The sequence below is a fragment of the Callorhinus ursinus genome, unplaced genomic scaffold (assembly GCF_003265705.2).
Source record: "Callorhinus ursinus isolate GAN/ISIS: 27379988/994484 unplaced genomic scaffold, GSC_fseal_2.0 scaffold20, whole genome shotgun sequence".
Classification (NCBI taxonomy): Eukaryota; Metazoa; Chordata; class Mammalia; order Carnivora; family Otariidae; genus Callorhinus; species Callorhinus ursinus.
In genome coordinates, this window is record NW_027397082.1 from 3,365,863 (window position 1) to 3,389,037 (window position 23,175).

The window sequence follows — 23,175 nt, forward strand, 5'->3', positions numbered from 1 at the left end:
GAAACCAGGGGACAAGAAAGGGAAAGAAAGAAGAGGAAAAAAAAAAGGAAAAAGAAAAAGATAAAAACAAACAAAAACAGAACAAAACAAAAAAAACCAGAACATGATCAAATATGATCAGGCTAGTGCATAGATCAGTGCCACACACTAACTTTTGGGCATATTTTGTTCTGTTAGAAGAAAGTGCCTGCTAAAATTTTAAAGGAAGAAAGACTTGTATATGTACAAAATAAGGGTTGATACAATGAAGGGATGGCAGATGACTGTAAAGATGAAAATTATAAAAGATTTTATAAAAGGAATTGATAAGATAAGAAGTTGTTTTTTAAAAAGAAAGAAGAAGATTTAAAAAGAAAAAGAAAAAAGAAAAAAAAGAAAAGAAAAGGGAGAGAATCTGATCAGGCAGGAGAATAGAACAAAGCCATACACTAGTGATTTAGGGTATATTTTGATCTGTTAGACGAAATTGTATCTCAAAATTTTAAAGAGAGAACAACTTATATATATATATGCCAAAAATAAGGGTAACTACTATGACGAGATAAAAATATGACTCTAAAAATGAAAAATAAAAAATGTTTTTTTTTAAAAAAGGGATTGATAAGATGTTTGAAAAAGGGAAAAAGAAAAATTCAAAAAAAAACCAGTTAAAAAAATTAACTTTGAAAAACTAATGAATTATGGTAAAAAAGCCATGAATTCTATGTGCAGTATTTCCCTTAGCGCTGGAGTTCTCCCGTTCTCCTTGATCGGTAAACTTGGTCTTGGCTTGCTGGCTGTTCGTGCTGATCTTCTGGGGGAGGGGCCTGTTGCCGGGGTTCCCAATGTCTTTGCCGGAGGCGGAATTGCCCCCCCCTTGTCAGTCCGGCCTAAGCAAGCTGCTCGGGTTTGCTCTCAGGAGCTTTTGTTCCCTGCAAGCTCTCGGTACAGCTTTGGAGGACCAGGGTGAAAATGGTGGCCTCCCAATCTCCACCCGGAGGAGCTGAGAACTCTGGGCCCCGCTCCTCAGTGCGCCCCCAGAGAAAAGTAGTCACTCCTGTCTCCCTGGTCTCTGGCCGCACTCCGTGCTCACCCGGCCTGTGATCGAGCGTTTCTATGTCTGGCACCCGACCCTGTGTGGAGTCTCCAAACCCAGCAGATCCCTGCGGTGCGCTTCCACGCCGCTCCTCCCGGGGGAGGAAGGGGGGTCTCCCCGGCTCTGCCACTTGTTGGGTCCCTGCTGGAGGAGCAGTGGCCCGACTGTCACCGATCACAGTTTATGGCAACCCCGAGCTGCGAGCCCGCGCCTCGGCTCCGTCTCTGCAGCCGGCTTCCCCGCTCTGATCCCTGGGAGCTCTGCTGCACTCAGGCACCCCCGGTCTTTCTGTGACCCCGAGGGTCCTAAGACCACACTGTCCCGCGAGGGTTCCACCCCCAGCTTAGCCACTGGAGCGACGTCCCTCAGTGGAGCCGACTTCTAAAAGTTCTGATTTTGTGCTCCGCGGCTCTATCACTCGCCAGAAGCGGCCGACGGAGGCCCCCTCCCCCGCCGTCTATCCTCCCGAATATTGCCTCGGATTCACTTCTCCGCACGTCCTACCTTCCAGAAAGTGGTCGCTTTTCTGTTCAGAGTGTTGTTACTATTCTTATCTTCGATCTCCTGTTGAGTTCGTAGGTGTTCAGAATGGTTTGATCCCTATTCAGCTGAATTCATGAGACCAGCCGAAATCTAGGTCTCCTACTCCTCTGCCATCTTGCTCCGCCCCCGATCTCATTCCTTTTGATGGCTGCATAATATTCCATTGTGTATATATACCACATCTTCTTTATCCATTCATCTGTCGATGGACATCTTGGCTCTTTCCACAGTTTGGCTCTTGTGGACATTGCTGCTATGAACATTGGGGTGCACGTACCCCTTCGGATCCCTACATTTGTATCTTTGGGGTAAATACCCAGTAGTGCAGTTGTCCAACAGGCATTATAAAGTTTTATACCTATAACCATCTACTCAAGACTAAGAGCAGGTGTTGTTAGTGATTAAAAGGAAGGGAGAGGGGGTCGGTAGGAGGAAGAGAGCCAGAGGGCATCCGGGAAGTTTTCTTTCTTACCTGGGACTGGTGTAAGATGGAGGCTGAGCCTGCCCAGAGTGGGGAGGGCTGATGGATGCAATGAAGTGTCCTGGAAACACTGGAGCCAGAGGGCATAGACTCGGTTCCAGAGAACACATTCTGGGTGCTGGTGGGTGCACACACGGAGGGCCTTCTCCGGAGACACCATCCAGGTTAGGAAAATGACCCAGGCTTCTCCCTCCCTCTGGAGGAGGATCCAAACTATTGAAAACATTTTTGATGTTTTCACAAAAATAATAAACTTGCTCGAGAATTTCAAATTTTCCCAATCAGTCTAACATGGCTGCTCACTAAAGTTATTTATTGATCAGGCTGAATTTTAGAAGTTGAAGGCAGTGATACCTTTGAGCTAGAGAAGAAACAAAAACAACAGAGAAATGGCGAAGGGCTCTCAGTAATTTTACGAAAAATTCTGGGCAACTAATCTTGTTGTGTTCCACCCGCGACGTTTAGTTAGCAAGGCCAACTTGGTAAGGCTTGATCGTTGCTCTGGGATGCTTGGCCATGTATTTCTTCTTGTCTCTCATACTTGTCCTTGGCTTTTCCCAGGCCTCAGAATGAATCCTCCTATGCCAGGAGCCCACAGACATTACTGGTGTCCTACAAATTGTCTCGCATTGCAAGTAATGATTTCAGGCATGTTTTTGGGAGACATACAAATATAAGGGGGGTTGATTTTGACATTCATTTTTATTGTATTGGTATTGTGATTATTATTATGGTTTTTCCTTTGAATATGGTCTAATAACTTCCCAAAGCACCCCCACAGTGTTAATTTCCTAGCATGGGGCAACCACTTGGGGGTAGACTCAGCCACCAGTCTTCTCCTCAACCCGAAGAGAAGGAGGCAGGGTAGTTTCATTAAGAGGAGATTTTGCTAAATATATTCCAGGCATCTGCTTCTGTGACCATATCAGAGCTTCACAACAAAGAAACTTTGCCAGATATTGATATCCAATTAACTGTTATAATAATGCTAATAGCTAACATGTGCTGAGCATTTCTGTGGTAGCAGGCATTGCTCTGAGCATCAGATGTTCATTAATTTATTGAGTTCTCCAACGACTCTGAGGTGCTAGTGTGACCTGGTCCCAGAAGAGGAACAGAGGCTCAGAGCAAGCAAGCAGCTTGCTTGGGGTCACAGAGCAAGCATGGGCAGAGCCCTGGGCCTGCCCTCTCACTGCGAGGTTATACGGCCTCTTCACCATTGTGTTAGGAGGCGACTTGTGTCTCAAAATTCAGCTAGTCCAAGACAGAGGCAAGAACCCAACTGGATGCTCAAATTGCCTCAGGTGAGAGGAGAGGTGGTCCATAGAGTATATTAAACTTCATGCACTTTATTCCATGTCCACAGGATCTTCCTCAAGTGGAAGCTTGTACTTTGCTGGAGTAGACGAAGCAAGACAAGGTGGATTGCAGGATTGCCCTGCAAAGGCAGGGATTTTGTATGGAAATGACATGTACGTGAAAGAAGCCACTCTTAAAGACCACATATTGCATGATTCCATTTATAGGAAATGTCCAGAATAGGCAATCCACGGAGACAGGAAGGACATTAGCGGTTGCCAGGGCCTTGGGGGAGGGGCAGATGGGGAAGCGGGAATGACTGCTGGAGGCTAGCAGTTTCTTTTGGGGGTGATGAAAATACTCTAGCATTGACTGTGGTGATGGTTGCTCAACTCTGTAAATATACTAAAAGCCATTGAAGTGTACACTTTAAATGGGTGAATTGTATGGTATGTGAGTTATATCTTAATAAAGTAGTTATTAATAATAAAAAACTCACGGAGTGTTGAGTCTGACCCCAACTGTCTCCAGGCAGAGGTGGCTTAAGAAGACAGGGGCACATGCGGATTTCATAAAATTTGCTTATTAGGGGGCAGAAATGGCCGAATAATTAAACGTATATAAATAATTTATGTTGATCATAAAAAATTTAAAACACCCACAATCTTGACACTTAGACATAATCATTGTTAACATTTTTGGGTTTATCCTTGAGAACTTTTTCTATGCCTTTATAAGGTACATGGAGACACCAGATCATGCTACCCCTATTGTAATTTGCTCTTCTCATTAAACAACACTCTGTCACAGAGGTTCTCCAAATGCGATGCCTGCCATTGGCATCAGTTATCATCTGGGGACCCTGAAATGTGAAATCTAGAGGCCCAGCCCAGGCTTCCCAAATGAGAAGCTCTGGGAGTGGGGCCATGAGTCTTGCTTTAGTGAGCCTTCCAGGCGATTCTGATACACGGTCAAGTGTGAAAACCCCTGCCCTGCCTCAACTGTGTGTGCATGTAAATACATGTGGATTTCTGTCATAATTTTTAACGATTGATATTCCAATTTTTGGCTACTGTAAGTAATGCTGCAAAGATCATCCTTGTGCTATCCTTGCACGCTTTTTTTTCCACACAAAGCATAGGTCATTTATTATTATTATTATTATAATTTTTTGGCCCCCGACTAGTACATAGATGGCTTCTCTTCGCCCTTTGGGTTGATAGTTTTCTGTGGGTTGCTGCTGATGATACGATAAAGCTCAGCATAGGAGGCCCTCAGGTCCAGCACCATGGCCCTGAGCTCGCCATAGGCTGCCTCATCTCGCTCATGCACCAGGGCCCGGTAATCCATTACATGAGTCTTCTTAGAGGCCTTGGCCACAGCATCCCCACGTTCAGAGAAGTACTTGGAAATGGTTGTCTGGAAGCGTCTACTTTTGTCTTGATTGCATTTACCCTCTCCAGCACCTTCTCCTGGATTGCCACCCCAAAGTCATTTCCAACCTCAATCTTGGGGATCAGATGCTGGATCCGTGTGATCACCAGAATGCATTTTTCTTTGAGAGTCGAGACTTCTGGCTTAACCAGGGCAAGTAGGGTGAGAAACCTTCTCATTTCCAGGGAGAAAGCCACACTTGGGAACTTCTTTCTTTTCCTGCTTATCTGTTTCCATCTCATCATCCTTGGGTTGGAGGGTCTGGGATGGGGATGTCCAGTGGGGTCTGGAGAGAGGTCAGGTCAGCAACATTGAGTGAGTCCTCTTGCAAGAGTTGATTCGGGTATATGATTTTCTGTGGCAAGAAACTGTAGAGGAATTCCTCTGCCTCCTGGAAAAGACTTTACCTGAAGACATCCACCTGCTTGTGGGCTTCCCTGCTCAGGTGCACCCCACAAGGCTTGACCATGCTGCTCCAGTTGCAAGATCTCTGGTCTCTCCTTGCACACTTTAATTAATTTCCTCTGACACATTCCCAGAAGTGTATGCACTGGGTCAAAGTCTAAGGCTTTAGATATTTATTTTCAAATTGCTCTCAAAAAAAACCTTCTTAATTTACATCCCTACTTCCAAATAAGAGAATGCGGATATTTTTGACAATTCTGGCCATTCTTTTTTTTAAATCCATCATAATACAAGAAGTAAAAAGATAGGCCATTGGGTTTTAGCTTATATTTCTTTGATTACTGGTAATATTGAACCTTTGTATGTGATTATTGACTATATTTCTTCATTTGTGACTATCTTAAGCCTATTGCCCAAATTTCTATGGAATTTTTCATATATATATATATGTATACATATGTATACATATATATGTATATATTTCTGGTAGAATTTAATACATTGTCAAGTAGTAAGAATACTAACCCCTGAATATCACGTATGTTGAAAATACATTTTCTGGTTTACTTGCCTTTTAACTTTCCTAGGTTTTTTTTTTTCTGTTTAGAATGAGCTTAAAATTTTAATATCATAAAATTTTATTTTGGTGACATTCTTTGGAAGGATTTCCCATCTGGTTTTATATAAATATTTACATATCTTTTCTTAGTACTTTTACATTAAATTGTTTAATCCATATGGAATTTATGTTGCTGTAAATTGTCTTTTGTTTCCAAATGGTTGTCCCTAGATTCTTTATTGACTAGTCCTAATTTTCCTGCTTGATCTGAAATTCTAACCTTATCATATATACATTTTTTTAATGGCTTGGGTCTGCTTTTGAATTTCTTGGTCTATTTAATTAATCTGTTTCTCTTGGAGTCAGTTTTGATTATCAGAATTCTAATACATTTTAATAATTGGAAGGACAAATACTCTCTCTTCATTTTTTTTTCCTTCCCCCAGACTTTTTTCCTGGTTATTCTCACATATCACATCGTCTTCAAATACACTTTAGTCAAGTTTGGAAAGGAGTATTAGAATTTTGATTTAAATTGCATTAAATTCACAGCATGATTTGTCACTGTCAATATCTTTAAAGAGAACGTCTTTCTATTGTGGAACATGTTATGTTTTCCACAATTTTTCAGATATCTTTTTGTCTTTTGTTTAAAGATTTATTTATTTATTTATTTAAGCTCTAAACCCCAAGTGGGCCTTACACTCACAATCTCGAGATTGAGTCCCACGCTTCACTGACTGACCCAGCCAGGCGCCCCAGATACCATTTTGTCTTCCTGAGTAGAGTATATAGTTCTTTTCATATAGATTATAGTCATTTCATGAGAAGTTCATTTCTAGGCATTATATATTTATGACTGCTATGAAGCACATATTTTCTAAGTGGTTATGGACACATTATTGATTTCTGTAAACTAATTTTATAACCATCCACCTCATTGAAGCCTCTTATCAGTTCTAAGATTTTCTCATGGGTTTTCCAAGTAGGACAGTGATGATGATTTTTTTCTCTGCAGTCTCCAGCCTTTATTCCTGCTGTTTCATACTCTCTTCTATCGTATTAGCTGGTGCTTCCAGAACAATGTTAAACAGTCATTACAAGTAGGCATCTTTGATCTCTTCCTGCCTTTTCATGGCAATGTCTTCCATTTTACAGTTAATCATGATGATGGCTGTTAGTTTAAAAAAGCATATTTTATTTTATACATCTGCATATATATACATACACATACACATATATACACATCTATCCATCCATCCATCACGTCTGTTAGTGGCCTACATTCTTGGTTTACTAAGACTTTTTTTATTTCATTATTTTTTAAAGATTTTATTTTTTAATTTGTCAGAGAGAGAGAGGGAAAGAGCATAAGCAGGGAGAGTGGCAGGCAGAGGGAGAAGCAGACTCCCCACTGAGCAGGGACCCTGATGGGGGCTCCATCCCAGGACCCTGGGATCATGACTTGAGCCGAAGGCAGACGCTTAACCGACTGAGCCACCCAGGCGCACCTAAGGTTTTTTTTTAAACATAGACATTACATTTTATCAAACGTCCCTTCATGATCTCTCAAGATGATAATGTATTTTTCTTTCATGGCCTTATTTCACAATTATTGTCAAATTAACATTAATTGAGCATCTACTATGTTACCATTTTACTAAAAACAAAAACAAAAACAAAAACAGAAAAACATAGACACAGAGACACATCAGAAGAGCTAAGTTGTTTGGTTCCCCAGATCTGAGCAGATAGGAGCTGCCAAAGAGAAAGAAGGGATGGCTGGAGAGACTCGGCTGTGGTCATGTAGCCATGGTCAGGAAATGCCAAAGGATCCACACAGACCCTGTATCTCTGCTGTTCACATCCTCGGTCCTCACTAAGATCTCTTGAAGGATCTCTTAAAACAAAACAAAGCTTGAGCCTACTAAGACTGTGTGTGTGTGTGTTTGTGTGTTGGGGGGCAGGGGGTGTAAATCAGGCATCTGGGCGGATAACCACAGTGGCTAAAATGATGGTGCCATTGAACGGACGACGTCCTCAGCGTCCCTGCAGGGTGTGCTGTTAGCTAGTTATTGTACCAAATTGGGGCGGCTCAAGGTTGCTCAGGGATGTTACTATTATTATCATTGCTATAATTATGAGGTTGATCCATAGAAAACTGCCATTTTTATCGGCAAAGCATGGTCAACTATATGATCTGACCTAATGTAATTAATAATGACCATTTATTATCTATTCTATATCAGCAATTGTATCTGTAGTTTCTACAGGCCATTTTGTTTTGTTTCTATAACAGCTCTGTGAGGTAGGGGCTATCATCCCAATCTACAGATGAGAAAACAAGCTCAGAGAAGTTAAGAAAGTCCTTTAAAGTCACACAGCAAGTAAGTGGTAGAGCCAGGAGGCAGATTCAGGTCAGTCTGACCCCAAATCTTTCTCTTTTTCTTTGACAACAGGACGGTCTTAGGTCTGCTTCATTTACTGGTTCTCCCTGGCGGCTCACTGGCCGAGAGGGGGAGTAAAGTCCGCTCATTCCAGTCCCTGACGGGAAAGGGGTGCGTGCACTGTGGAAATTTGATAGCTTCCACTCTGTGGAGCAGGGGCTTTCCAAATGTGGTCTGCCGACCCACAGCATCACCTGGGAACTTGTTAGAAACGCCAATTCTCACCCACCCCCCAAACCTCCTGAATTAGAAACTCCAGTGGGTGGGGCCAGCGGTCTTAAGAAGCCCTCTGGGTGATTGTGTTGCAAGCTAACATTTGAGAACCACTACCCTGGGTAACCGTAATGACTGCTAACGGGTACTGAGAACTCGCTCTGCACCAGATCCGAACCCGTCTGGGAGTCCCTACAAGGTAGGGGGTTATGATCAGCATAATTCCTACTTCTGCAGAGGAAGCATTGGCGTGGGGCAGAGGGTGAATGGATTGCCTGAGGCTCTGCAGGGAGCAGACGGTTGAGTCTGGGTTCGAACCCAGCCCTTCAGAAAGAGCTGATGGCCTTTACCACTGTGTTCAGCCACCTCTGCTCATCACGTGAAGCCTGTGGTGCCTCATTCTCTGCGGAGTGTCTTCAGCAAAGGGTGGATGGAGAAGAGATGGTGCTGATGATGTAGGACCAGGGCTTTGGAGGAGCTCGTCTACCATGGGCATCCTTCGGATGGGGAAGAAAGGGAGCCATGGTTGTGGCATACAAGTTTCCATTGAGGAGGCTGGGGCATTACAGATAAGGTGCCCTTGTTTTCCTTCCCACAGGCCAGATGCCTTTATTCAGTCCCTTTGCAGCAACTGCACTTCGTCTGCAGAACGCCCAGTGCGAGTCGGGGGCTTTGTATGTTGAGGGTCTTACTGGGGATTATCGTGAGGCAAGAATAATGGTGATATTGTTTGCAGAGCCAAGGAGGAAAATCAGACCCGGGTGGAGGATTTATTTTTCCTCCATAAAGCTGATGGGGGGCTCTTCAAAAGTTCACTGACTGTGGCGCTAAGTCTCTCCATTTGGAAACACTCCTGGATGCAATGGGCAGATTCCCAGCTAATACTGTGCACACCCCTCTATCACCCAGCATCCAATTCCCAGCGAATTTTGCAATATAGTGACAGTAATGGAAAGCAAAATGATCTCTAAATAATGGTTTAAGATGGCTACTTGATAAAGGGCACTGCAATAATTATGATCAATGGAGCATGGATTCAATATATATTGCCCATTTAGATGCACCAGATTAGCTTAACAGCTTTCTTTAATGTTCTGAGTATTTTGTGTGTGCGCTCGTCTGTGTGTGTGAGTGTGAGGTGTGTGTGTGTGAGAGAGGGAAGAAGGAGAGAGAGGAGAGAGAAGGGAGGGAGGGAGGGTGAGGCAGCCCGCAAGCTGCTATGAGCATTACTTGGCTTCCTATTGATCAATGTGGTTGCGGTGACACAGCGCTGAGCAAAGGAAATTGAGATTCAGAAGTTGTGTGATCCATTACCAAGAGCAAGCACTCAGGTGTCATGTGTTTCAGACAGGGCCTTTGTAGAGGGCGGTGGAAGCAGGGAACGGGGTGGAGGAGAGACACCTGATATGAGTTTAGTCATTTTGCAGAGGGCACTTTCTGGATGACGATTTGGTGTAATCACGGAAATTAGGCATGCAGGCAGCCAGCCAAGAGAATCCCTCAACATCCCAGAGCACCAGCGCCATCAGCTAAGTGAGCTGGACAGGACTTGTTTTAGAAAGCTGGGCTAGCCGTGGAAATGTGTTTTACCAGGAGGAGGGAAATGATTTACTTGACATTGGTCCTAATCCGCCCTCCTGCACCGCCTCCCCAACCCCCCGCAGGAAGGAAATTTTCCGTGACAGCTTGTCTAGAAATCTGGGTCTGTTCCCTACCTTTTATGTTTTTGGGTTGATCCCAGGTAACACACAGGGTCTGTGATCAGCGTGTAATGATGAGGGCAGTGTACCATATGGGCTGAAATTCCTTGAGATAATGAGGATGAAATGATTGCAGTCTTAGTCCTGACTTGCTTTGATTTGTCAGTTAAAATAAAGGCCCTGTCTCCGCCCTCTCATGAAAGGACATCAGTAGGCAGTGTCCCTGTTCACAGGGGGAGAGGCCAGTCCCCTAACCCGATAATCTCCACTGATGTCCCTGCTGATTGGGAGTGGGTGCGGGGTTAATGGGCTCGGTGACTGTTTGGCTTGGAAAGGCAGCTGGAGTTTAGGTCATAATAAGGGTCGCTAACTAGTTCGCTGAGCATTTACTATGTCCTGGGTGCTTTGGTGCAGTGCTTCCCAAAACTGTGATGCAGACACGCATCCCCCAGGGAGCTTGTTAAAATGCAGATTCTGATTCAGTAGGTCTGGGGTGGGGCCCGAGGGTCCACATTTCTAGTAGGATCCTGGTGGTGCCAATGCTACTGGTCAGCAGACCACACTTGGAGTGGCAAGGGTCCAGTGCCCAGCCTCATTGGATTCTCACATGAACCCCACAAGCTGGGTGCTATTATGAATGCTGTTCTACAGAGGAAGCTGTAAATGGACACGTAAAGAGGTCAAGGGTCTTGCAGGATGTCTCACAGCTCTTAAATGACGGGTCTGAGGCTGGAACCCAGGCCTTCCGTCCTTCTCTTCCCTCCGGGGTGCAGCCAGGAGGCGGATGCACGGCAGAGTGGGAAGACAGGAACAGCCTATATTCCTGAGTGGCTATTTGGAGGAGAGGTAGCCCGCAGAGTCGCCCGGCTGGATGGGATGAGCAAGAAATATGCTTCGGTGTACAAAGCCACGAGAGCCTAGGACTCGTCCGGTGAGCAGCTAGTGTTTATTAGCCTGACAAGCACCATCAGACTCAACCACTCACTGCGCTCCTCATGATTCCTGCTTGCCGCTGGTCATCAGGCATCCAGATTTGTCCAGAGCATCAAATCGTGAACCAGCTGTCCAAGCCGGGCCAGGCAGAAAGTGGATGCGAGGGAGTCCCCCCTCACGGAGCGCTGGGAAGGGAAGCCGACGCCGGTGTTACTCTTGAGCCCTTGGAGTGGTAATGCTGAGCCTTAGGGCTTCACTCAGAGCTCATCAACACCTCAGACCAATTTTCGAATGCTCCAGGCTTGATTAAACCCAAGGCACAGTTTGCCAAGTCCTTCTCCCCCACTTTAATTTTTTAGATTGTGTAGAATTTGAGTAAAATTTAATCCAGATGTTTCTGATTCGTTTAAGTTTAAATCACCAGAAAATGCTCTTAGGCTGCTATTTGATGTTAAGAGGTTTTTCAAGCATTCCCCCCCCTTCTTAATTGGAGAGGTCACATTTGGGTAGGGGGAAAGCCGTCCCCTGCACCTAGAGGTTTCATCTGATTTGATTTGAAAACCCATTTTTGTGAAATCTGAGTCAGAACTCCATTTTCCTTTGACCTTCGTTTCAAATCCCTACCATGAGAATCTCCGAGAGAGAACTGGTGTCATTCGCACGTAGTTGATATCGGGGATTCCCGTTTGAAAAAAATCATACCCTGGGACCTGGCCTTCTCCAGCCCTGGGAACCGATGGGAGCAGGCAGTGGTCATGCCCTTCATCAACTACAGGAGCAGCGACTGGGCCGGGTGAGCACACCGATTTTGCTTAATTTTGCTACCTGGGCATATTGCTAAGCCAAAGTCCTTCAGTCTGGCACCAAGCGTCTGACAGCTGATTAAATGAGTTCTTAGGCAAGGTTATAATCTGTAGCCGAGGGCAGTGGTTCTCAAAGTGTGGTCCCTGACCCATAGCATCGGCATCCCCTGGGAACGTCACCTGGTAACTTATGAATTTGTGAGTCCCATCTAGGCCTACTGAATCAGAGATTCCAGAGGTGGGGTCCAGGGGCTGTGTTGGAATAAGCCTTCCAGGTGCTTCTGATGTTCCCTGAAATTTAAGAATCGCTGGTGCTCTGATGCATTCACAGGTGATTCAGATGCTCCCCTCTGGGTAATACTTGTCATCTTACTCATAGGATTTTGCAGGGATTAATGAAATAACATTGTTACACGATTGAAGACACTCAGAAGCAGGCTCTATGTACACGGGGCTCCACGAGTGACCTTTCCGATTGAGTTGGAAGGCCAAAGAAATCAAACAACCACTCGAGTTGACTTTTTTCCCCCCTCTGAATTAACTTTATTTTTTTTGTCCAGTGTCTGCATTGAATGGTTGCTCAGGGGGCCATAGAGATACAGGCCAAAGTCCTGTTTTAAACAGTAACACCCTTGATGTGAAAATTCTTTTGGGAGCCACCGTAGGTTTCTGGAGCTTGAACAATACAATCCCCTCAACATTCGAGCTTTTATGATGTGCACGTAGAGGGATCACTGGAGTTGGCGGGTGGATGTGACGGGGTCTCCTCTCTCCCTGAGTTTATTCATGCAGCCTGACATTCGTCAGGTGTTAACGGAGTTCTACATTCTGGTACTGTCCTAGCCGTTCTTGGGGGTTCCCACCAGACACTGAGCTCAGGTTCCCAGACTAGACGTTGACTAGGACAAGTAAACAAATGGTCAATGAAACCAAGTCCTAGACTGAGCATTTCCCTGCAGCAGTGGGCGTGGAGGACGGCCAGCATGGGCAGTGGGGTGGTTAGGCGGGGCTTCGCAGAGAAGAGGAAGCCTGGGTCTTAGAGGTAAGGATTTGCCAAGCAGGCGAGGGTGGCGCATGGAGAGGCATGAAGCCAGAATCTGCAGTGCTTCGGAATGTTCTGGGTTTGGGGAGCCTGAGGGTAAGATGGGGGTGGAGACTGTGGGGCCAGTTCATGGTAACCTGGAAGGTTGATAGCCCACTGCAGCTTTGGCAAGCATTATACCCATGGCCCAGATTTATTCTTCACAGGAAAACTAAGCCATAAATCATGGGCCTGCTAATATGAACCATATTAACAGTAAATCATTAGGACTTTCTCTCTCTTTTTTTTTTTGATATAGGAGAGAGGGGTTTGTTGAAGGTATAGGTGTATATTTCCAGATCTAAATCTGATCATAGGACTCCTCTGCTTAAAACCTTCAATGGCTCAGTATTTCTCCTCTGATAAAGTTCAAACTCCTGCTTATGGTTTTAAGCTGTGCACGGTCTGGGTTTGCCCACTTTCTTCCACCCTGTGGCCTTCATGGTCCGGGCTCCTACCAGACTCAGGGGTTCCCAGGGGCCTCAAATGGACATTTTCTCTCACCACAGCACTTTCAAGCAAGATCTTCTCTTCACATCTATCAGCTTCCCTCCTCTCTTCTGTCACTTGGTCCTTGTTCCAGAATGTCGGTGCTTCTGCATCACCTGTTGCAGAAAAGGGCCTCCCAGATGCTCTGTGTCTGAGTTAAGTGCCTTCCGTGTGGTCTAGTCGTGCCACAGACAACCCCTGTCACTTTGCCCGTTTATTGTACTTGCTTTGGTCTCCCTAGACAATGTGCTCCCTGAGGGCAGGGACCATTTCTGGTTCATGATGGGTAGGTTGGGGGCTCTCAATTTTTGGTTCCACAAATAAATGAGTACTTGGCTGAAAAGGTGGGAACCAGGGCCTCGCAGGTGAGCATAGCACGCTCTATGGACTACTTCTTGTATGTCAAGTCCCTGCTGCAGAGCATTAGTAGCTTCTGGGCATGCCATTTGTACCCATAATCATATCTTTTACTGAGGGTTTCAGCAGATCCCCTTAAATGACTCCATTTCTGTGCCTCTATTGACCTCTCTTCTTGCACCTGAAAACCTGTCATGACAATTTCACATTTCAAAGTGCTGAAAGAATGTGCCCAGGTTGAAACTTTCTGCTGTTTGCCAGGATGTCAAGTTTTATTCCCAGATGCATTCTTTTCCCCCAGCTGGCTTTTCTCTACCTGATAATGGAGGGTTATAATAGAAATGCCGCCAGATCCATCAGCTGCAATGTGGTGAACATCCCCATTATGATACAGCTGGTGATGGGTACCTGAAGCCCACAGAATGACTCCCAGCCGAACAGAAGAAGCAATTTTGAGGGGATGATAAAGCACGCGACACTGAAGGGCTGCATCGTTCCCTCGACAGAATAGTTAAAGAATTATGATAAGGAAGCAGGGCCACGATCATTATTTCTTTCCAAGTGGCTCTAAACAGTCCTAGTAATGTGGTATCTGAACTTTTAATGACACTGAAAAAGAGGGCTTTCTGTTGTCACAAATATTTGCAAAAGCACACTGAGACAAAATCCCGGAGAACTTGCTTCAAAATAACCTGCCAGCCAAACGTTTGCCAAATGTACTAATTAGTCACATTTACAACAACACTCTCTGGCTAAGAAATGGGATGAGGACTTTGGAGATGATAGAATGGGTGATATACAAATATTTTGGGTGAGACATAATCAGTTAATTGGTTTATTAAATTATAAAACCATTGTTTGCCCGCAAGAGCAATAAAACTAACTAAATGAATAGTCACCTCTTTGAAGACTTCTTCCATTAATTATGTTTATGCTTCACTTGGAGCTGCTGTGTTAGACAAAGGGCTCTTTATCTTTATATGCCATAGCTACAATGTATTGTGGCTCAAATGATGGCACCGACTTTATGTCTACATAATTACAGAAATCTTATCCCTTTTGTGTTTGCACATCATTTTCGGTTTTTTGGAATAGTTAAACTCCATTTTACTTTTTAATAACATTTTAGAAATCATTGTGATTCAGGTAAACAGAATTTGATTGCTTTGATGGATTGAAAATGGTTAGCTCAGCCTGAGTTTATTTGATTTGTTTCTTCAGGGATTACAAAGAAGGGGATTTTATCTCCAGACTGACAAAAGAGACAAACTCTGCATTTTTTGCCTATGTAGTGCAGCGCCGCTAAGCCACACAGCCCCTCCACAAGGGAAATGCATTAGGCAGGAGGCTGGATTTTTATTCATGACCAAAGTGTTCGTTCCATCATATGTTGGTGGGGGGGGGGTGGGGAGCGGAGGCATCCTTTACTCCTATTTTATTTAGCAGAATTTTTTATTAAGAGAAGACCTTGGTTATTGCATGGTGCCGAATACCACAGATTCCCAGGGAGATAATTTGGTGAAACAATGCCTGTCGTTCTTAGGAATGGTCACTTCAGGCAAATTCCCATCTGCTTACTGAATGCGTTTTGAAAGGCGGCGTGCTGATTACTTGCCAGGGTTCACCTCGTGACAAGTCCCTGTGGACTTCCCGAAAGCTCCAGTCCAAGACCCAGGCAGATTGCACGGTGTTTCTGATACTGCTCTTCATCTTATTCGGGTGTGACATGTGTATGGCAGGAAGACCTCAAGAAAATGTTGACGAACAATGCCGAGAAAAGCTACATGTTGCAAATCACCTTATTCAACTCGGCTTTCTTGCTCGGGAGAGGTGGGATCCCCTTAATTCCTGGTTCTTTAGGAAAGTGCCATCCTGTGTCTTGCCCAAACTTCTTCAAGTCCTGACTTCCTGGGGAGGGGGCTGCTGCCGAACCGTGCAGGTAGCCAACGCTGAGTTGCCGAGTTTCGGAGACGCTGTGTGGGCAGTTACAAAGAACTGGGGGTGGGGTGGGGTGGGGTGGGGTGGGGTGGGAAAGGAGTGGGATTTAGAAAGAAAAGTTCTATCCAGACTCCTACCCTGTCTCATCACCTCCGTGACCTCAGAATTCCAAACCTCACTCATCTTTGTTTTCTCCTGGGGTTCCTGGAAGGATTAAATTAGTCCACACAGGATGTCCGATGCCTGGTTCCTAGTGCTACCAAGTGTCTATCGAAAGAGTGGCCACAGCCCTGAGGTACTTGCCATTTGGTTGAGAAGGCCATCCATAGACGAGGGACAAATATTCGGAACACGTTGGCACAGTTTCATCCTCAAGGTCCCTAATGAGAGCTAGTGTTGTAATACAGCCCCTATAGGGTTACAGGAAATCCTGTTACCTCATGATGGGGACTTTTGATTGTGACTGAAACAGACCAGTTTCATACAGATTCCTTGCTAGGAACAATTGCAAACGTTCAGCAAATAACCACATGTAAATAGGCACCAGGTCAGATCTCATTACAACCAACCCAGTTTATAAAAAGCAAAGAACAACCATCTAACGTGTCCCTAATGGCACTAAAACGCTCCCTAGCCTTATTTGCTGGTTAATTGATTTAAGAAAGGAGCTGATGCAATGAAAGCAAGAGCTTGGGTAATGCTTTGAAATTTTATACAATGCCATTTGGTTTTAATATAAACCTAATACTGGAAACATGCAGAGTAAACTCATCATCAGAATTAGGAGAGGTTAATCAGAGAAGGCTCTCAGGTGGAGGCGGTTTTTATTTTTTTATTTTTTAAGAAGGGGAGGAAAATTGAGACTGGGAACGTTGTGTCTGCACAAAGGCGGGAAAAATGAAAGTCACGGGGCAAAGAGGGGCCCGCGATCTGTTGGCGGAAGGAGAAAGCCTGGCTGGGGTTAAAGGCCAAGGACTCCGAGATGTGGGGGTGAGGTCTTGCGCTGAGAAAGGAGAACGATGGTGGAGGAGGAGCAGGATTTACCAAGCATTCAGGAAACAGGCTCCCCCCCCCACACTGATTTCCCATAGCCTTAAAGCTTCAACTGTACCATAGGCCCCTGAGCCCCCAGATCAAATGATTTCTTTCAGCATCACTTGCAAGGAGTTGATATCGGTGCACAGAACCCAACCCTCTTTCTTGTAGTGTTACCCCACAATGCGTCTGCTCTGCCTTTGTACCGAGGAGCCTAACTTGGCACGCCAGCAATCTCCCTCTGCCGATCTCCACTTCTGCACCCGGAGTTCTTCAGGAATATCAACACATGCCAGGACCCCCGGTGTAGACAGGGTGCCTCAGAAGGGCAGGGATGGACCACATCGAGGGGCAGTGGAATTGATGAGCTGAGCTTTCCAATATCCATGGTCACCAAGGGTATCCCTGAACGTGTCTCCCAGGTGTTGACATGGCAGTCGTAAGTTCTAAGGAGTTGAACTAAAAGACAAGGTTTCTGCACCAGAAGTCCAAAGAGAGTCTGTAGACAAAGACCAGAACAGGTCAGAGCCCTGGGCAGGCAGATTTGTGAGGTCAAGGCCAGCAGGGCTCTGTACCGAAGATGACAGGTGTAATAGGCATGAAACCTGCCACCCAGACCCCCATCAAGGAAGGATTTGCTGCCCAGCTGTGGGGACTGGGGTCAGCAGAAAGCCTCCAAATGTGAGCTCCTTCGGGGCCTCTGAGCCATAGACCACCCCTGCCCAGGGTCACACCCTTCCTCAGGAAAGCCCACACCCGGGGACGGGGTCGTCCGGGCAGGAGTCTAAAGGCTGGGCCATTTCACCTCAACAAGGGACAGTTCTGCCAGGCAGTAACAGCTCCAGAGCTCCCAGGGTGGCAGTTCTGTGAGACCCGTGTGCCTTACCCCTCGGCCCGGTCCCAATTCCTCCCTTTCCTTTCACAGGGAGGGCTTGATCCCCAGCAAACATTTGGCAGCCCGAGCCCCATCACCCCTCACCTTCCAGAAAACTCCACTTCCACACTGGCAGGAAAGGAGATGAATGCCTAGAGGGAGAACAAGGAAGCTTTGTCGACAGCAGGTGCTTCCAGTTTGGTGGCAGCAGAATAGAGGAACCCACAGGCCTCTGCTGGTGGGAGAGCAGGCAGCCTTCGGGAGGGTTTGGGAGACAGGACAAGGTGAGGGTAGCCAGATGGGCTGATTAGCCGTCAAACTAGACCAGTAGTGCTCCTAATGTGCTCCCTGGGGCAGCATGTCATGTCAGGGTACGGACAATCTGGAGCCCACAGGTGAGAGGGCAGCTGCTTCGTCTCACCTGTCTGGAAAGAGGGACCAGCAAAGAGATCGAAGTGCCAGAGGTTAAGTCCCGGCAATAGCCCGAGTCCCCCCTCCCTGGTTAAGCCGAAGCATCTCATCCAGGCCCCGTAGCTATGTGTTTGCACGTAGCAGGTGATTAGTGAACTACGGAAGAACACATATGTGAACACATCAATGTTCAAGTGTGACTCCGGAGGGGCAGGGGAGGTTGGCACCGTCCAGGCTCTTGGGGATGGTGGGTACCCGTGGCTGGGGAAGAACCGGGTTGGTTTTGCTGCGCCTGATCCCGTCTACAGCTCTGAATACCTTTCAGAGGCTCGCAGGCCCCTGCGACAGAAAGCGATGGCTGACAGGCATGTTTCCAGCCGATTTACATATATGTAAAGTTATCTGACTTGGTACTGATTTCTTTGCTTGTCAAGCCTTCCCCTGTTACAGTTGGCATGCCATGTACAATTTTACATTCTTTTTGTCAATCTGCTCTTACAATCTACTCCAACTGTCCCACAGATGAATTTCAGAAACAATGACCAATAGTACAGGAAGTGCCTTTGTTTGTGGAGGGATAGGGACCTCAAGCATCTTTCCCCCCCAGGGATGACCTTGTATCTGAACCTTGCTGGAAGGGAAAAAAAAAATGCATCTGGGTTTTGAGGAATAAAAATGACTTCACCTTAAAGATAGAGTTCTGGAATGTGTATGTCTTCATACCCAAGGCAATCAGCTGATGATTAATTCCTAATGAAAGCTCAACTTAGAGCAATTTTACTAGATGTTTCCATTTCTAATTTGCCTTAACCATAAAGGGGAGAGTGAGCATTTTGGAGACCCAGAGAGAGCGAATTATGTGAAATATTGTTAGGTTCAGTTTATGTCCTAGATGAACTTTCTGGTAAAGATACATGAGAGAGTCCTTTAATTTGGATTTCTTATGTAAATATATATGTGATCTCTGGAGGGAAAATTCTTCCTAGAGTGTAAGGTATAGTCCATTATGCTATTTCTATGTTGCTTTCAAATTCGGAGAGGCTTTTGAGCTATGACCTCTGAGGATAGCCACAGACAAACAAAACCAAGACCAAAACATAAGGTTGTGTGTGTGTGTGTGTGTGTGTGTGTGTGTGTGTGTGTATCAATTTAGCAAATTGATTTTAAAAGAACCTCAGCTCACAGAAAATGATGTGACCAAAAGAATTTTACCTGCCTTTCCCATGCACTGGCCTGCTCCTTAGCTGGAATGTTCTTGACATTGGGAAACCATCTTTAGTCTTATTTCTTTGAATATGGCCGAACACGATTCAGATCTCAACCCTGGGGGGGCATGGGCCAGCCCAAGTGCTCCATTTGGTGCATTGGACATCTGGGTCTTCCCTTTGGCCCAGTCAGGAATTCAGCATCAGAACCAAATCTTACTTCTTTCCTTAGTGAATAATGGGATGCCTCACAAACTTAGTGCAGGTGTCTTCTTGATGATTAGAAACCAAGCCTATAAGTGAGTGAGGAAATATGGTGATTATCACGTTCCCCTGGTCTCCACTGCCAATGTCAGCACATGGCAAAGCCTCCAATAGATGAATGATTCAGGGTTGATGAGATTCTTTGGTTTGTAATCTACTAGATGGTACAACTGTTCATGCCACTTTGGTTATTTCCCCAGTGGAACGCCCTGACTCCCATTCTTACTACTCTAAGAATATGTTCCTGAATATTCTTTCTTGATACCTGTCTTCCTGGTCAGAGACAGTAATTTCCTCTTACTCATAAATTATCAATAATCCCCAGTGAGATAGTCATAATGATGACGAAAGCAATAGCAACCCTTTATTGAGCATCTTCTATGTGCGAGGCACTGTGCAAAAGACTTCATAGATCTGCCATTTAATACTTTTTATAAGGGTACAGACATTACTCTTCCCACTGAAAATGAGGGAACTGGTGTCTAGAGAGATTATGCAATTGTTGGAGGTCACACAGCTATGACATGTAGGAGCCTCCAGGTCTGTGCCACCCCATAGCCCATGCTTGCATGTGCCATGCTGAACTCTGTCAGAGCATGATAGGAGCTCTGTGGTACGAGGGTTGTTTGTGTCCTGAAGCATGTGTGTGGAAAAACTCTCCGGACCCAGAAGGGCTTATCATCAGCCTGATTAGATATTACTTGGGTGTTTAATATATGTTCATTATGTATTTATAAGATATTCATCAATTATTGTCCAATGCCAATTAGATACCTGTTGGCTATTTATTACTGATTAGTTATTTATTAAATATTTGGAAGTGATTGTGCCCGTTTAAAATTTCATCAAAAATGTAGAGAATTTCCACTTTCTCCACATCTTTGTCTACATCTGGATCTGGTATTGCCAGCTTTTTTTATTTTTATTTTATTTTATTTTATAAGATTTTATTTATTTATTTGACAGAGAGAGAGAGAGACAGCGAGAGAGGGAACACAAGCAGGGGGAGTGGGAGAGGGAGAAGCAGGCTTCCCGCTGAGCAGGGAGCCCAATGTGGGGCTCGATCCCAGGACCCTGGGATCATGACCTGAACTGAAGGCAGTTGCTTAACCAAGTGAGCCACCCAGGTACCCCACCAGCTTTTTTTAGATGGTTGATATGACGGAACCTGAATTCTATCTCACTGAGGTTTTGGTTTTCATTTCCTTCACTGCTAATAGGTTGTGCGTTATATTAGCCATTTGGGTTTTCTTTTCTGTGAATTGCCTGTTCATGTATTTTTCTTTTTCTTTTTTCTTTTTCCTGTTGGGTTATTTGCCTGTTAAAAAAATGGATTTATAAGAATTCTTTATATAGGCTGGATACTAAGATTTCACCTGTTATGTATGCTGCAAATATTTTCCTCTAATCTTCTCCATTAATTTCAAGGTGACTTTGACAAGAGTTTTATGCTATGTAATTGTGTTCAACTGCCTTTGCTTTTTTTGGTGGGGGGCAGGTATTTTTGCATATTATTTATAGATAGTCTTCTATATTTTATTCTAAACTTTTAAGTTTTCGTTTTTACACTTGGGCATATAGTACCTCTGGTATATAATGTTACATTTTCTATAGTTCAAGGTACAGTCTAAATTTATTTTTATGCCAAAGAATAACCAGTTCTCCCAGTAGCATTTCCTATGAGTGCATCTTTTTACTCTAATTTATAATAGCCTTCTCTCCTATATCAAATTTCCATGCATATGTGGATTTGTTTCTGAACTTTGTCTTTTCCTGTGCCAATACTGATTTAGTTAATGTACCTTTATAATAAGCAAGTCATGCTTATTTATTCTTCAAATGGTATTTGTTATTCTTAGTCATATGGATTTTAGCCTCAGCATGCCAATAATTTACTAAAAAATGAACTTGTCTGATGAATTAAATTCACTGATCTTTGCGATGTTCAAGGGTTTGCTCATAATAGTGTAGTGGGTTTCACCCACCAGGTGAATTCATTCATTGAAACAATTCATCTACAACTCGAACTAGCTTAAACCTGAATGTTGAGACACATTTTTAAACCCTCATTCTGTGTTTAATTAAATAAAAGTCAGGGTTTCAGTCAATTTGATTAGGAAACTGAACATGATGTCTACAGGTCAGAAGATAGAAGCTTTGGGGCACTGTAATTGTAGATAAGAATTACATGAAATCATATGAAAAACGAAGAAAGTCCTGCCTGCTTACAATGCAGCCTTCTAGATGCATTTTACAAAACCAGCCACCAGAGGGCAGAATGAGCATGAGAGTCCCACTGGCTTCCTGGGGCAGAGGAAAGTAAATCTTCATCAGTTCCCACTAGGACTTTGGCGTGTTCAGTGTGTTGAGCAGGTACAAACTTTTTTTTGGGAGAGAGATGTTTTTCAGCTGCTATTCAAAATGGCATTTCCTGATGGTCTTATCTAAGTTGAAGTATTTTTTTCCCCCAGCACAGTGAAAGAGAAACTTACTTCCTAATTCTTGAGATCAAAACTTTGACTTTTGTCACAAGGAAATGCTGTTTAATGAAGTTAGAAAGGAAAACCCCCCTCCAACCACTTATCAGAATCTCGAACACCCTAATGGAAAGTCAAGTGACCCACCAAATGAAATAGGGTAATGTTTCCAACGGGGCAATTTTCTAGCTGACCACACTATTCTGTTTCAGCTGATAAAGTGTCCTATTTATTTAATTGAAAGGTGATGGGTGTATATTTCATGGCCTGGGCATTATTTGGTGGCAACCAGTCCACGTTTTTTTGTATTGCCAACACAAATAGTATGCTTTTCTAGAGTACTGATTTTTTTATAAATAGAAAGAATACAGAAGCCATGATGCTAATATAGTTTTTCCATTCGGGCTATGTCGAGGGAAAGAGACGCCAGGCCTTCTGTGGGGGCGTACCTTCAGTTCAGCAGGTCTTGCTGAATGCTTGTTAGTCATTCTTCATTGCTGGAGGCATCGTGGGGGCCACTGGCTTGCTTTTAATGAACTGAATCTCATTTTGGAAAGATGTCCTCAAATTGGGGAAGTCATTCATAGAGCTAAAGGAGAAGATCATTTAAATGAAAAAAAGATGCTTAATATGAATCTTGGATTTGACTAAATATACAGTAGTTATGTTTATTATTATTATTATTATTATTATCTTATTTAGGTTAAAACTTCTTGGTAGAGGCTTTCTTTTGGTTCTCCATGAAATTCTTTCATATTTGTCCTCATGGCCAACACTAGCTGGAACCTCAGCTCAAAAGTCTCCTCCTCTGGGATGCTTCCTGAGACCTCATCAGGCAAAATCAGCTACTCTTTCCCTCAGTTTCCCTTCCTCTCATCCCTGGTACGGTTAATGCTGGTTTGCATCTTCATTGTCCCTGTTGGGCTACTGCTCATCTTTGGGTCCCAAGCACAAGCACAGAGCTGTGCACACAGCACAAGGCAGCCAATGTTTGTTGAATTGAGGAGAAGGTCAGTACTTTCTCCCAGCCCTCATGCATAATCTTTGGAAGGCATCTCCGAGCTTTCACTTAACCATCCTGGTGAAACCCAACATGCTGTTTCGATGCTAGGAGCTTCGGCCACATGGCTCAGCCCCAGGCTGACAGTCTGG

At 44.5% G+C, this 23,175-nt stretch overlaps 1 long non-coding RNA gene and 1 pseudogene across 1 annotated transcript in view; one reads left to right on the forward strand and one right to left on the reverse strand.

Moving 5' to 3' along the window:
* Positions 1 to 23,175, forward strand: part of LOC141374622 (uncharacterized) — a 214,310-nt gene that overhangs the window by 84,339 nt on the left and 106,796 nt on the right. The gene's annotated exons all lie outside the window — the stretch shown is intronic.
* On the reverse strand, positions 4,529 to 5,324 carry LOC112830692 (proteasome activator complex subunit 2 pseudogene; annotated as a pseudogene).